The sequence below is a fragment of the Acipenser ruthenus genome, chromosome 7 (genome assembly GCF_902713425.1).
Source record: "Acipenser ruthenus chromosome 7, fAciRut3.2 maternal haplotype, whole genome shotgun sequence".
NCBI lineage: Eukaryota > Metazoa > Chordata > Actinopteri > Acipenseriformes > Acipenseridae > Acipenser > Acipenser ruthenus.
In genome coordinates, this window is record NC_081195.1 from 57,176,872 (window position 1) to 57,190,424 (window position 13,553).

The 13,553-nt window shown below is 36.4% G+C and overlaps 1 protein-coding gene across 1 annotated transcript in view; it reads right to left on the reverse strand.

The window, feature by feature from the left end:
• The window catches only part of LOC117414691 (semaphorin-3E-like), a 47,735-nt gene that overhangs the window by 26,204 nt on the left and 7,978 nt on the right, over positions 1-13,553 (reverse strand). The gene's annotated exons all lie outside the window — the stretch shown is intronic.

The following is a 13,553-nucleotide window of genomic DNA, read 5'->3' on the forward strand; positions in this document are numbered from 1 at the left end:
TGAGAGAATTGGCGACATCAAAGGCACAAGGACCTCTTTTCCGATACATATATATTTGTTTTTCGTGTTTGTGGATCAGATGCATGAGACAAGAGCTTTTAGGGTTAGTTTGCCATGGTCGCCACCTTGCTGGTCATTCAAGCCACAGTGAATAGCTCCATCTTGTGCCACATGAGCAGGGTCCCTGGGACGAATAATTTGAATGTGTTATTTTTCTTTTTTCTTTTGCACATTTCTCAATTGTTCACTTCTTTTTGGTTGCTTTTGGTCCCTTTTGTATATATGACCATAATTGCTTTATTTATTATCCAATTTGTTCAAAAACACGTTTCCATGTTCCCTACATGTTGAAGCTTCATTGTACACTGTCAGATTTGAGTTGGCCATGCTAAAAGAAATTATGTTTTTTTCTAAAAAGCGTCTCTTTTTCTGTGGTTTTTGTTATCTGTATTGAACAGGGTGTCTCAAACTATTTAACTTTTTTTTATGGAAGTCCAGTGTGTGCACATTCATTTCATGTATTACATCTACCTGTAACCTTTATAGTTAAAGAGTTATAGCTACAAATCTAACAACAGCAAAAAACTGTAAAAATAGCTTGGACCCTTTATGATGTGTCCTGTATCCTGTATGGATTCCTTTCCTGCTGTCATGACCTCATAACAGACTTGTACAGCACAAAGAAAAGTTTTATTATGCAGGCAATAAATGTCCTTGGTATTCTAGATACATCTGCTTGAATTCATATGACCCCAACAGGAAGACACTGGGCTGTAGCCTTTCATTTCCTATTTGCCTGTGTATGTGGTCAACCAAAATCGGTAATCTGTTTGTGGTTTTTGTATGCCATGGATGACTTCAACCAACTCTGAGCCAAATGAACTAAATGACAATCTCAATAATGTCCCCCTGTGGCTCAATAATACATAGAACACAATTATATAACATTTTTGGACAAGCCAAAAAAGTGGTATTCTGAATGAATTATAACTGGCTGTGAAAGGCCTCATGAAACTGGAGCTCAACCTCATTGCCAGTAAAACAATCAACTGCTGTGAAATGAGATCAGCAACCCATACACAAACACCTTATACATTATTAATAGAGCAACCTTCCTGCAGTTTGTTTTCATGGTCAGTTTAATTTATTTGGATTAAAGACCTGACCAGACATGCTGACATGTGCATAGAACGGAATAGGTGGGGTTATTTTTGGGTACAAATTAAAATAATCTTGTTTTGATCTGTTTCATATCACTTTACCGTGGTTAAATTAATTTACCATTATACTGTAGCAGAACAGTAACCATATGGATCTCAAACCTCTGGGCACCCACACTATTTCACCGACTTGCCAGGGAGTTTAAATTACGTCTTAAGTTTGTACCTATGATTTGTATAGTATTATGTGCTATTGATGAAGTACAAAAGTTACTTCCACAGAACTTTTATAATCTTTATAATATTAGTATTTTTTTTTTTTTTTTTTAATAATTTAGTCGTTGCCAATTATTTTTTTATTATTTTCTCCCCAATTTGAAATGGCCAATTATTTTTAGGCTCAGCTCACTGCTACCACGCCTGTACTGACTCGGGAGGGCGAAGACGAACACACGCTGTCCACCGAAGCGTGTGCCGTCAGCCGACCGCTTTTTTTTCACACTGCAGACTCACCATGCAGCCACCCAAGAGCTACAGCATTGGAGGACAACGCAGCTCACGTGCAGCTTACAGGCAAGCCCGCAGGCGCCCTGCCAGGCTACAGGGATCGCTGGTGTGTGGTGAGCCGAGGACACCCTGGCCGACCTAACCCTCCCTCCCCCCGGGCGGTGCGCGGCCAATTGAGCGCCGCCCCCTGGAAGCTCCCGTCCTCGGTCGGCAAAGGAATAGCCTGGACTCGAACTCGCGACGTCCAGACTATAGAGCGCATCCTGCACTCCACACGGAGCGTCTTTACTGGATGGGCCACTTGGGAGCCCCCTATAATCTTTTGAAAGTAAATAAAGCTAAAATACACTGAAAAAGATTATTTTTTGAATACCAATTAAAACAATGTACATCGTCTGTTGTTTAATCTAACTCACTTGAATCTCCCATTTTAAGATGCTAACAGCCACTTCTTTGTTGCCTAAAACCTACTGGGGGTAAAATAAAACTACTCTGACAGTTGTATTAAAATTGCATTTATTAAACTGCTATGACATATCCAATTAAATAAAGCCACTTGTATTTTATACTTGTGGTTGTTTACTTCAAAAGAAAAGTTTATTGTTCTTTATATACAATAACCTGCCTTTGTGATTTTCTTCAATAGGAAACACAGTATGTGGTAAACTCAGCAACAGTAGTGGTTAAGTAAATTGAATTGGGCCCAATAAAACAGATGAAGGAGTCATAATTTAAATTCCACAGTCCTAAAATAAAAGCTGTACAATGCAATGGGTGTGCAGCGGTTTGGACTGGAGAACAAAAGCCCCTAAACTGACTTTTAGACTGTTCAGTTTTTATTTTTATTATTCAGACGCATTCTGTAGATGACTGTACGCACTTATGCACCACAAGCATCACACTGTTCTCTGTGTATGTATACAGCAAGTAAGTTGGTTGATCACTGAGTTACAAATATTTAGCATTCAAAGAGGCAAAAACCAGTGTTTTAAAGCATGCAGGGATGTACAATATAACTTTTTGTTTTAAGTTACCAATCGGCCTCCCTTTTTCATTGTCAGTTGACAGCCTCAGTACGGCAGTAAAACTGTCAGTGCCCTGGATGAGAGTTAATTGCCATTGATTGGTACTCAATTGTAAACATGAGGGACATCAGCTTCTCATGTTTATAAATCAACACAATAGTGAATGGATTTATTTAATGAATTTATTGAAGACAATTCGGAGTATGAGTACCGCATTTTGGCACACCCCTATTGGGAAGGAATATAATTAAGAATACGTAATTAAGAAAATGCGTCAACAGCAGTGGTAGGCATAACATTCCATTTTGCCCCAGGCCCTCATGATACAGGTGGTTTTCCACTGGCTTTTTGTCGAGCTGAGCGAGAACCAAACCGTTAAACTCTGGCATCACAACGCATCTGAATCTGAATCGGAGCAAGGCCAGGGGAGGGGTCATTATTTTGTGGCGTCTAAGGCCGAGAATCTTGCTCGTCATATCCAAGTCAATGCTCTCTCTGAGAAGCATTTGTCTCCTCTTTTTGCATAATTACCCCACATGTCATTGCATTTCAGTTGTATTCAGTCATATAATAAAAAATGAAAATGAAGTCTAACACAACTTAAACCTCTGGAGTCATTTTCAACTCAAATACAGCACCTCTTAATACTGCATCATCGACATTCATTGCGTGTGACGTCAGTGGGAAAACAACCAGGCTCCTGCTAAGCTGCACCAGGCTGGCTTGGCTCGGTTGTACAGTGGAAAAGAGGTATTTGAGTAAGCCAGATATGTATTGGGATGTAAAGAGGGATTCATTTTTCAACATTCAAAAAGAAACCTCTCTATCACTACTGTATTTAGAAGAAACCAGCATGTAACTTTCCTAAACCAAAATCCTTGTTCAAGATAGCCCAGGAGCTTAATACCAAGAGTTTCATTAGCCAAAACAGTTTTTGAAGTGAATCACTGAAAACACTATGTAACACAATTTTTGCTCCTGGGTAGTAAGTGTTATTTCCTAATTGCTTATGCCTCAAAAGTATAGGAAATGGCTATTAGTCCCCACAAACTTTGCTTTTGTGACCAGGAGTGATATTTTGAAATTTACCTATTTCCAATGAGAAAACGGGCGAATTTGTGTCTTTTCGTTCACATAAAGTCAGAAAAAAACAACATATGAATCCAAATTAATATGTATTTATACTAAAGTAATACAAAAATGACTACAAAAGATTTAGAAGTGAGTAGTTTTTCGAGATTTACGATTACACTGTAAATCACTTTCACGAATCAGCCCCCAAATTTAGTCTCCCATCATGTTTTCGTTATACTGTCCTTCATTGACAGCTCATCCAGGAGCCTCAAAGCCGTGCTGCTCCATAATGCTAACAAGTACCCGTCTCTTCCCCTGGCTCACTCGGTGCACCTCAAAGAGGATTACAACAGCATCAAGACCTTGCTGGACGCCTTGAATACGCCTTGAGTACGGCTGGGACCCCCGGAAGGTGCTGATGCCACCACTGCACATCAAATTGGGCCTTATGAAACAATTTGTCAGAGCTCTAGATAAGGAGTCGGCAACCTTCAAGTACCTTCAAGACTTCTTCCCTAAGCTGTCTGAGGCAAAGGTCAAAGCCGGTGTCTTCGTCGGACCACAGATAAAGAAGATCCTGGAGTGCAATGAATTCCCCAAGAAGCTCACTAGTAAGGAGAAAGCGGCTTGGAACAGCTTTGTCGCAGTGGTTTGGGGCTTCCTGGGCAATCACAAGGCCGAAAACTATGTGGAGCTGGTTGAGACTCTGGTGAAGAACTACGGCACAATGGGCTGTAGGGTGTCCCTCAAAGTCCATATCCTTGATGCTCATCTTGATAAATTCAAGGAGGACATGGGAGCGTACTCGGAGGAGCAAGGCGAGCGCTTCCACCAGGATATACTGGACTTTGAAAGCCGCTACCAAGGACAGTATAACGAGAACATGATGGGAGACTACATTTGGCGGGCTGATTCGTGAAAGTGATTTACAGTATAATCGTAAATCTCAAAAAACTACTCACTTCTAAATCTTTTGTAGTCATTTTTGTATTACTTTAGTATAAATACATGTTAATTTGGATTCATATGTTGTTTTTTTCTGACTTTATGTGAATGAAAAGACACAAATTCGCCCGTTTTCTCATTGGAAATAGGTAAATTTCAAAATATCACTGTCCTGGTCACAAAAGCAAAGTTTGTGGTGAATAATAGCCATTTTCTATACTTTTGAGGCATAAGCAATTGGAAATAACACTTACTACCCAGGAACCAAAAAAAAAAAAAAAATTGTTACACGGTGTAATGCTTCTTTATGCAACTGCACACAATTATTTATTTATGAAAAACATCTGTTATGTCAGAACAACTTAAAAGGTAAAAATACACCTCTGTAACCTCTTTCACAAAAAACAGCCTGCATTAACAAAAGGTTATTTTTTTTTTTTTACAGTTTTTGTTTCTTTAAGCTGTAAAACATTACAGACCATGTCTTTCAAATCATCATGGCCTTAAGCATTATGATATCATTGCATTCTAAAATTGAAAAGGTCAGTGTGTGAACATTACACCGCTCTGCAATGGCCACTGGATCATTATCAGTTCAGAAGGTCTGTTAACATAGTCTCCAAGTGATCAATATGAATTATCAAACTTCTTTGGTCATTTATTCTGAACACATGTTTTATTAATTTCTTGAGTGGTGGACTCGTAATATAAAATGGTGTACCCTGTACAGCATATCCTTACTGACCTACATTCGACAGTGATGTGTATCAGGAGGAAACAAAACACCATTGTGAGGGTTATGTTGAAAAGTCTTGCTTGTTTTTAGGCTACTTAGGATTTCAAAAGAATTTCTCAGGAGAGATTGGAAGGGCTTAAAGGTGAAGACTGGGTAGATAAAGTGATACTGAACATTTTCATCTTTCCATTTTTCTAGTTAGGGATATTACTGTGTGACATTAATCTAATTTAAAACAGCATACAATCCCTTCTTACAATGTTGAATTTGAAGTTAAATTAAGGTATTGTTCTACCGTACATTGCATATTCTGCTGCACTGGATTTGACTCTGGAAATACAAAAAATCACTGGAGGGATCCAGCACCAATTTTAAATAAAGCTTTTTGTGGTAAGCATGTCAACTTTCTTCTTCATTACAGAACTTTATCTTAGTGCGAATCTGTACACTGTTCTGGAAACTCTGCAACCTCTTGTAACATGTCTACTGACTTGGTTTCTTATAGTGTTTCACATATAATAACACATTACTATTCTGTTCTTCTCAGAAAATGCTATACTGTTTGCAGTATTAAAAATATGGGTGTTTCTGTCCACTTCCACTATCTGGTCTCTTAATTGATTGAACTTTTTTGCTGATGTATACCATGAATAATTTGGAAAACTGTGTGCCATAGAACAATGAAACTTGCTAGCAACAACAGACAATGAAAAGAAGGATATAGTTATAGTTATAGTTGGCACTTTGAGTCATAGAAGGTTCTGTCTTTACATAATTTGCATACCAGATTGACATGAATCCCATACGACTCAAGGTGTCAACCGTACCATTTTCTTCTCTTGTCTACTGATGCTCCCTGACAAGTTGTATTAATCTACAGTGCATACTTTTATCTCATGATATCTGTGAACTGGTCAAGTGACTTTTAAAATAAACTTCAACATTCCTCTGCCAGCACAATCTCAAATTAAAAACTTCAGGTTTTAAGTTTACAACTGCGCTACTTAGTTCCACTTGCTGACATACGTCCTCCTCTTTGAAAACCGTCTTAAGCCGATTTATGCAAGGCATATACAATGGACACATTCACCATGTGATGACAGATGAAGAATGTTAATTTCCCTCTGCCTAAAATACAAATGCTTTGAAGTATAAAATATTATCTTTTAAAAACATTTAGTAGTTTGGATGATTTAAATTTTATTTAATTTAATTTCAATAATATATCTGCTTTTTAAGAATCTGTGTCTAATGTGTTGACACGTATTATTTAATTGGTGATAGATGCTTGCTGTATCTACAAGCATTCAGACAGACGTTTCAACAACCTTGCTAACAAGTTACTCCTACTTCCACACAACTAATATCTTAATGATGTGTGTGACAAATTAGGTTCCAGTCATGTCAATTCTATACTTCGTCACATTTCAAGTGTATGTTTTTTGAAAATAGCGTCACAAGTTGAAAGAAAACGCCAGCGATGAAAGACATAATCACTCAACCTAAACTGCACGAGTGCAGAATGAAAGGAAGGTCCAAGTTTCCTAAAGCTACTCCCTGGTACTAAACATGTTTGAAAAACATTTATAACTAAAGATGGGACCCTAAAGAACGCCCTACAGTATGAAGATAATCATATGGCTCCAGCACTAACACAGTTTGCAGAAGTTTAGTTGTTGTTTTTTTTTTTTTTTTATTGTATGCATTCTGCTTAGCATAGCAAAACGTTTTCTGCTCTTAAGCTTTACAAATGTAATCCTGCCACAATGTAATGTGTGGCATATGCAATACCAAATATAAAATGAAAAGTATTATTATCAATCACAATAAATCACAAGAAATGGAATCTATATATTGCTTAGATTGTTAAACAGTTAGAACTGTTTAATGCAGTTTAGGAGGGAATTAAAAGGTCTGTTTCTTTTACGACTCATTCTTTGCTAAATAAACTACACAAAATGCCCTATTCATTTAAGGGGGGGGGGGGGGGGGGGTCATCATTTCACTTGTGACATGAGCTGGTTTCAAACCCTGCTACCTAGACACAAGAAACTAGTGAACTAACCTGTACCTCCTAACTTATTGTAAGACTTTACATTTCCTCCTTATAAATCCCAATACAGTAAAGTGACAGATATAAAGGTTTGATTTAACACCATACTTACTGCACCACTTTTTTCCCTAAAAAAACTGTCATTTGATACAGAACAAGAACCCCTGCTGATCAATCAGCTGAAACATTACAAAAATTGTAAGAGTAAGCTTCTGGTTTTATTTAGAACAAATGTTACAGGTACAGAACCACAATGTGAGAGCTGTTGGTATAAGGTTCTTTTTTTAAAGTAACAATAAACCATATAGGCGGATGCTCTAAATAAGACTGGGTGGTCTACAACTTTGCATGCAAAGATAAGCACATATATTACTCTAAACACACAATGTTCTTCTCCAGAAAAAATACAAATTAAATTAAATGTTTTGAGAATTAAATATCAATGTAATGGGTTATCCTAAAGATTATTTTGATATATTCTAAATGGATATACTATATTGCAGCCACATTGTCAAAGGATTATCTTGAAACCTCAGTAAGATTTAATGGCTGTACTCTACGCTGTTCTATATCATGACATAAAGGCTGTTAATAGAAAAAAACAGTTCTACTGGTTGCTGGAAAATCTGCCATTGAGCAGCCAGCACGAACGGTCTTGACACAAATATATTGTTACAAAAATAAAGGTTGCAATAGTGTGTAACATACCCTACATACACAATTAATTAAATGACTTAAGAATATCTTCTAAACAACTTACGAAGAGCGTGGATATTCTGTGAACAAAAGTTTCATCATGGAAAATGAAAGACTCCCGTAAAGAGAATCATTAGGAAAAAAGCAGCCATAAAACACGCAATTGTGGTACGTTTAGTGATACTATGATAAACGTTCCGACTAGAAGTCTTCTCAATGTCTTTAAATCTTGTTTCTTTATGCACACTTGATCAACTCTTAGATCTAAGTCTGCTCAATTAAAATGGTTCTGCTTAATCAGACACCAGAACCAGAGCAGTGTAGTAATGTTGATTCTTCAAGTTGTTTCCTCTTTGGAATGAATGTTTATTTCAGTTAAGCAAGTCTAGCAATTACCTGCTTGTCCCAGTCTTTAACAAAGTGAGTTAAATTGTGTTTAGGATTCATTTTCCAGTTACTATCAATAAACATCTAGCCTTGCATTGTATAATTGGAGACATGCAATTGATAAGAACATAAGAACATAAGAAAGGTTACAAACGAGAGGAGGCCATTCGGCCCATCTTGCTCGTTTGGTTGTTAGTAACTTATTGATCCCAGAATCTCATCAAGCAGCTTCTTGAAGGATCCCAGGGTGTCAGCTTCAACAACATTACTGGGGAGTTCGTTCCAGACTCCCACAATTCTCTATGTAAAAAAGAGACTCCTATTTTTTGTTTTGAATGCCTGTTTATCTAATCTCCATTTGTGACCCCTGATACTTTTCTTTTCTTTTTTCAGGCTGAAAAAGTCCCCTGGGTCGACATTGTCAATACCTTTTAGAATTTGGAATGCTTGAATCAGATCGCTGCGTGGTCTTCTTTGTTCAAGACTGAATAGATTCAATTATTTTAGCCTGTCTGCATATGACATGCCCTTTTAAACCAGGAATAATTCTGGTCGCTCTTCTTTGCACTCTTTCTAGAGCAGCAATATCCTTTTTGTAGTGAGGTGACCAGAACTGAACACAATATTCTAGATGAGGTCTTACTAATGCATTGTAAAGTTTTAACATTACTTCCCTTGATTTAAATGCAACACTTTTTACTATATCTTTTACTTTTATCCAAGCATTTTGTTGGCCTTTTTTATACCTTTTCCACATTGTCTAGATGAAGACATTTCTGAGTCAACATAAACTTCTAAATCTTTTTCATAGATTCCTTCTTCAATTTCAGTGTCTCCCATATGGTATTTATAGTGGACATTTTTATTGCCTGCATGCAGTACCTTACACTTTTTTATATTAAATGTCATTTGCCATGTGTCTGCCCACTTCCGAATGCTGTCTAGATCATTTTGAATGACCTTTGCTGCTGCAACGGTGTTTGCCACTCCTCCTATTTTTGTGTCTCAAGAGACTGTTGCATCATCGTAGTTAGCGGTTTGTAAATAACTTCTTTTATTTCTTTGAGTACTATTTAGAGGATCTCATCCAGCCCTGGGGATTTGTTTATTTTAAGAGCTAGTCCCTTTAACACTTCTGCCTCTGTTATACTAATTATTTAAAACTGGATAGGAACAGGTCGACATGTGGGGCATGTTGTCCATATCCTCCTTTGTAAAAACCTGTGAAAAGTAATCATTTAATATATTTGCTATTTTTTTCTCTTCATCTATGATGTTGCTATTTGTATCTCTTAGACATTTTACTTCCTCCTCGAATGTTCTTTTGCTGTTATAATATTGGAAAAAAACTTTTTGGAATTGGTTTTAGCCTCCTTGGCATTTCTATCTCTCTCTTGGCCTTTCTAACTTGCACTTGCAGTTTCAAGTGCTCTTTCTGTGTACTCTGTTGTTGGTCCCTTGTAAACACTCTGTAGTGCCTTTTTTCTCTGAATATTTTTTTAAAATTGATCTATTAAACCATTTGGGCCATTTTGTTTAAGATTTTGATTTATCTGCTTTTGGGATGTATTTGTTTTGTGCCTCTAGTACTACTTTCTCTGTGGATGTTTTCTGTATTTTACTCCAATCTACTTCTGTTAGTCTCTGTTTCATTCCTTCATAGTTTGCCTTTTTAAAATTGTAAACCTTAGCTTTAGTCGTTACTTTTGGGGTTTTAAAAAGCACTTCAAATGAGACCATGTTGTGATCTGAGTTTGCCAATGGTTCTCTGACCTCTGTTTTGGTTATTCTGTCTTTGTTATTTGAAAAGACTAAATCATGTTGTTTGTATAGATTTGTTTGCATGCATCTCAGAGAATAAGACGGCTTTCTAAAAGCCATCTTAAATCTAGCTGGAATGTATTAATCACACTTTAAACACTGAAGCACAGACACACTAGAGTCATTGTTGCCCAGCTGAATTTTAGCCAAGCTAAATTTTAATAATTCAGTTATATTTTCCAACTGTGAGCTGCTCCAACTTGTTCATCGTATATCCCATGTGTCTAAACAGTATTTTGTACAGTACATTAACGGAACTGTGCTACTTAAATTTCTACATTTAACTTTTTATACCAAAAAAAGTGGCATATATTAATGTTATAACTTTATAATGAAAAAAACATTAAGAAACTGTATTATACACATTCTGTCTTAAATACTGCATTAGTCTTAATCTCTAAAAACATGTGTTCCAGTAGTTTTGAACATCCCTAAACTTGTTACCAACAGTTTCCAGAAGTATTGGCTGATTTTTATGTAACAGTGTGATGGACAAAGGAGGATCCGTTCTGTAATTCGACCTCCTGCTACTAGAGGGCGCTGAACCAGCTGATGGTTTTCCCTTACCAGGATCCGCTGGCACCTGCCCTCCCTCAACTCAGTTGGGCTTAATTGAACAAAAAAAAATAAAATAAAAAACAACCCTGGTTGTTTTTTTTTTTAAACTGTTTGGACTTCTGTTTTGTTCCTCTGCACCACACCATTGACACCTCGACCATTGACAAACAGACACAGGGAAATTGCTAACTATAAATAAAAGTTTTATTTTTGCTATACAATCATTTCTGGATTTCGCTGAATGTCATCACTGTCTTTACTTATAAAAATTGACAGTGAGGCAGCTGTTTCTTTCATGGCAATTGCTTTTAAGTGCTTTTGTTTATAATTATAACAGATATTGTAACTTGTGACATATGTTCAAAGAAGAACTATACCGTATTGTAAATGTTTAATATGTATCTCCAATGTGGTAGAGCCTTCTTTTTTTCATGTATTGGCAGCAGTGAAAAAAAAAAGGTACTATTTAGAAAAAAAAATTCACAGTCAGAACATTTATTTAACATGTTGTTTTTCCTTAAGACCCCTTGCATTTACTTAATAAATAGGGTGGGTATTTATGGAGCAATACTTGTCATTAGAAACCTCAAAACTGTCATTTACCAATTAGGAAGCAGCATTGCAGGGCATTACCACACCACATCTCTATAAAGAAACCTAAATAATGTAAATGTGAATGTAAATGAAAACTGTAAAATAACAATACAGGCTGTTTACCAGTTTCAAATTGCAATAAAACCCTGATTATTGTGCATTACATTGGTAGTTGACCTTCTGTACTCTACCTTTCTGACGTGGTCACCTACCAAACAATACCACCTAATCACGGTTCTATTGCTTAATCAATCTGGCTTGGACATTTAACTGCACGAGGTGGGCCTTACCAACAGTAAAGTCATCGTGGAAGGCTTTTGCTGTCAAGGTCTAATTTGGCATCATTAATCTGACTGCCATCATTAATCTGACTGTTAACGATTTAGCTAAAATTTAATATGATGAAGACTTCAAGATGTAGAACCTGTATTTCCACACATGTTAATGGTGCAATGAAACGCAACATATCCAACAAGTTCTTAACACATCAGACTTCATTATGTTTCACCTGCCGCTGCCTCTCTGAAATGATTTGTGACATGAAGTAAATCAGTGGCTTTTAGACAATCACAGGTGTGTGATGATAGATAAGTACTAGCTTAGAAATGAAATGCCAGACATATGAAGACAATATAGCCCTTGGGTGTCTCTTCTGAACTAATGAAGAGTGACAGCTGAAAGGAGGAAAGTTTGCCTGGCGTATTAAATATATGTCTTTATGCTGAAAAAGAATAACCTATGACCCTCCCTGGAGGAAACACAGCAGGACCACTAGAAGGTCTCGATTAAAAATGCTTCAAACCTTAATATGACTGGCAGATGAAACTTTTACTACTGCCAATTTCTATTGTATGAAGATTAATAGTTAATATATTCCTGGCAAATAGAGTGGTATGAAATAAGTGTTAAAATGCTGAATCACCAAGTTTTAAAATAAGGTTCCTTATGTTATTGACCAATTGTATTAGAATGTATGCAAGAAGTATTGACAAATCTGTTGTTGGAATAACTTAGTATTATTAGCATTGTCATTTTTCTTAAAAAAAATAAAATCTTTGGAAGGGCATAGGTAGGGGTCTACCTAATTTGCGATTTCGCGGAAATCAGGAAATTGAGGGGTCACCACGAAATTCACCTCTTTAGGGGCCAATGCATAATGGACTAGTATGGAGAGAAAAAAAAGAAACACAATTTAAGCTACTGCACACCACAAGCAATCGCAAACAACATATCTTAATTCTGTAGACAGGCTTTTTTATTCCTTTGCCATTCTGTGTGGGCATTGCTACCGAAGCGCATTGCTGTCATACATTATATATATTATATATATATATATATATATATATATATATATATATAATGAAATTACATGATGATTATCACATAATTTCGTGATAGGGAATTATCACGTAATCACGTGATCATTTCTGATCATGTGATAATTCTTAACGCTGGGTCACATGGAAGCTTTCTCTATATTCAGAAGGACGGTGTGGTCTTTCATTTTCATAGTGACACCGGCTTAAAATTCAATTTCTGCAAGTGTGTCAATGATACTTGTCTCTTGTTGTTTGTATAATCTTAGTAAATTAATGATACAACCAAAAATATTTTTAAAACAAACAGTATTTATTTGATTTAACAACAGGTTTATAGAATAGCATAAACATTATTGGCAGCAACTGCTGGGGGATGTTGCATGCTTGCCTTTAACAAATGACAGCACTCTGTTTCAGTAAGGAAGCAAGTACCACCATTTAGGCTTTTATAGTGCTCTGAAATAGTATCTACTTACGTTTATTTAATGTTTATTAAACAGGTCAGCGAAATCCTAATTTTATTCCATACCGTGAAAAATATGTAAATTATCAGCGATTTAAGTAGACCCCTAGGCACAGGGCACTATTCATAAAGGGTTAATGGCTGTCGTAAGGGGAAAACAGGAGTACTCATTTAAAAAAATAAAATATTCTGAAACAATAAAATAGGCTATTGTT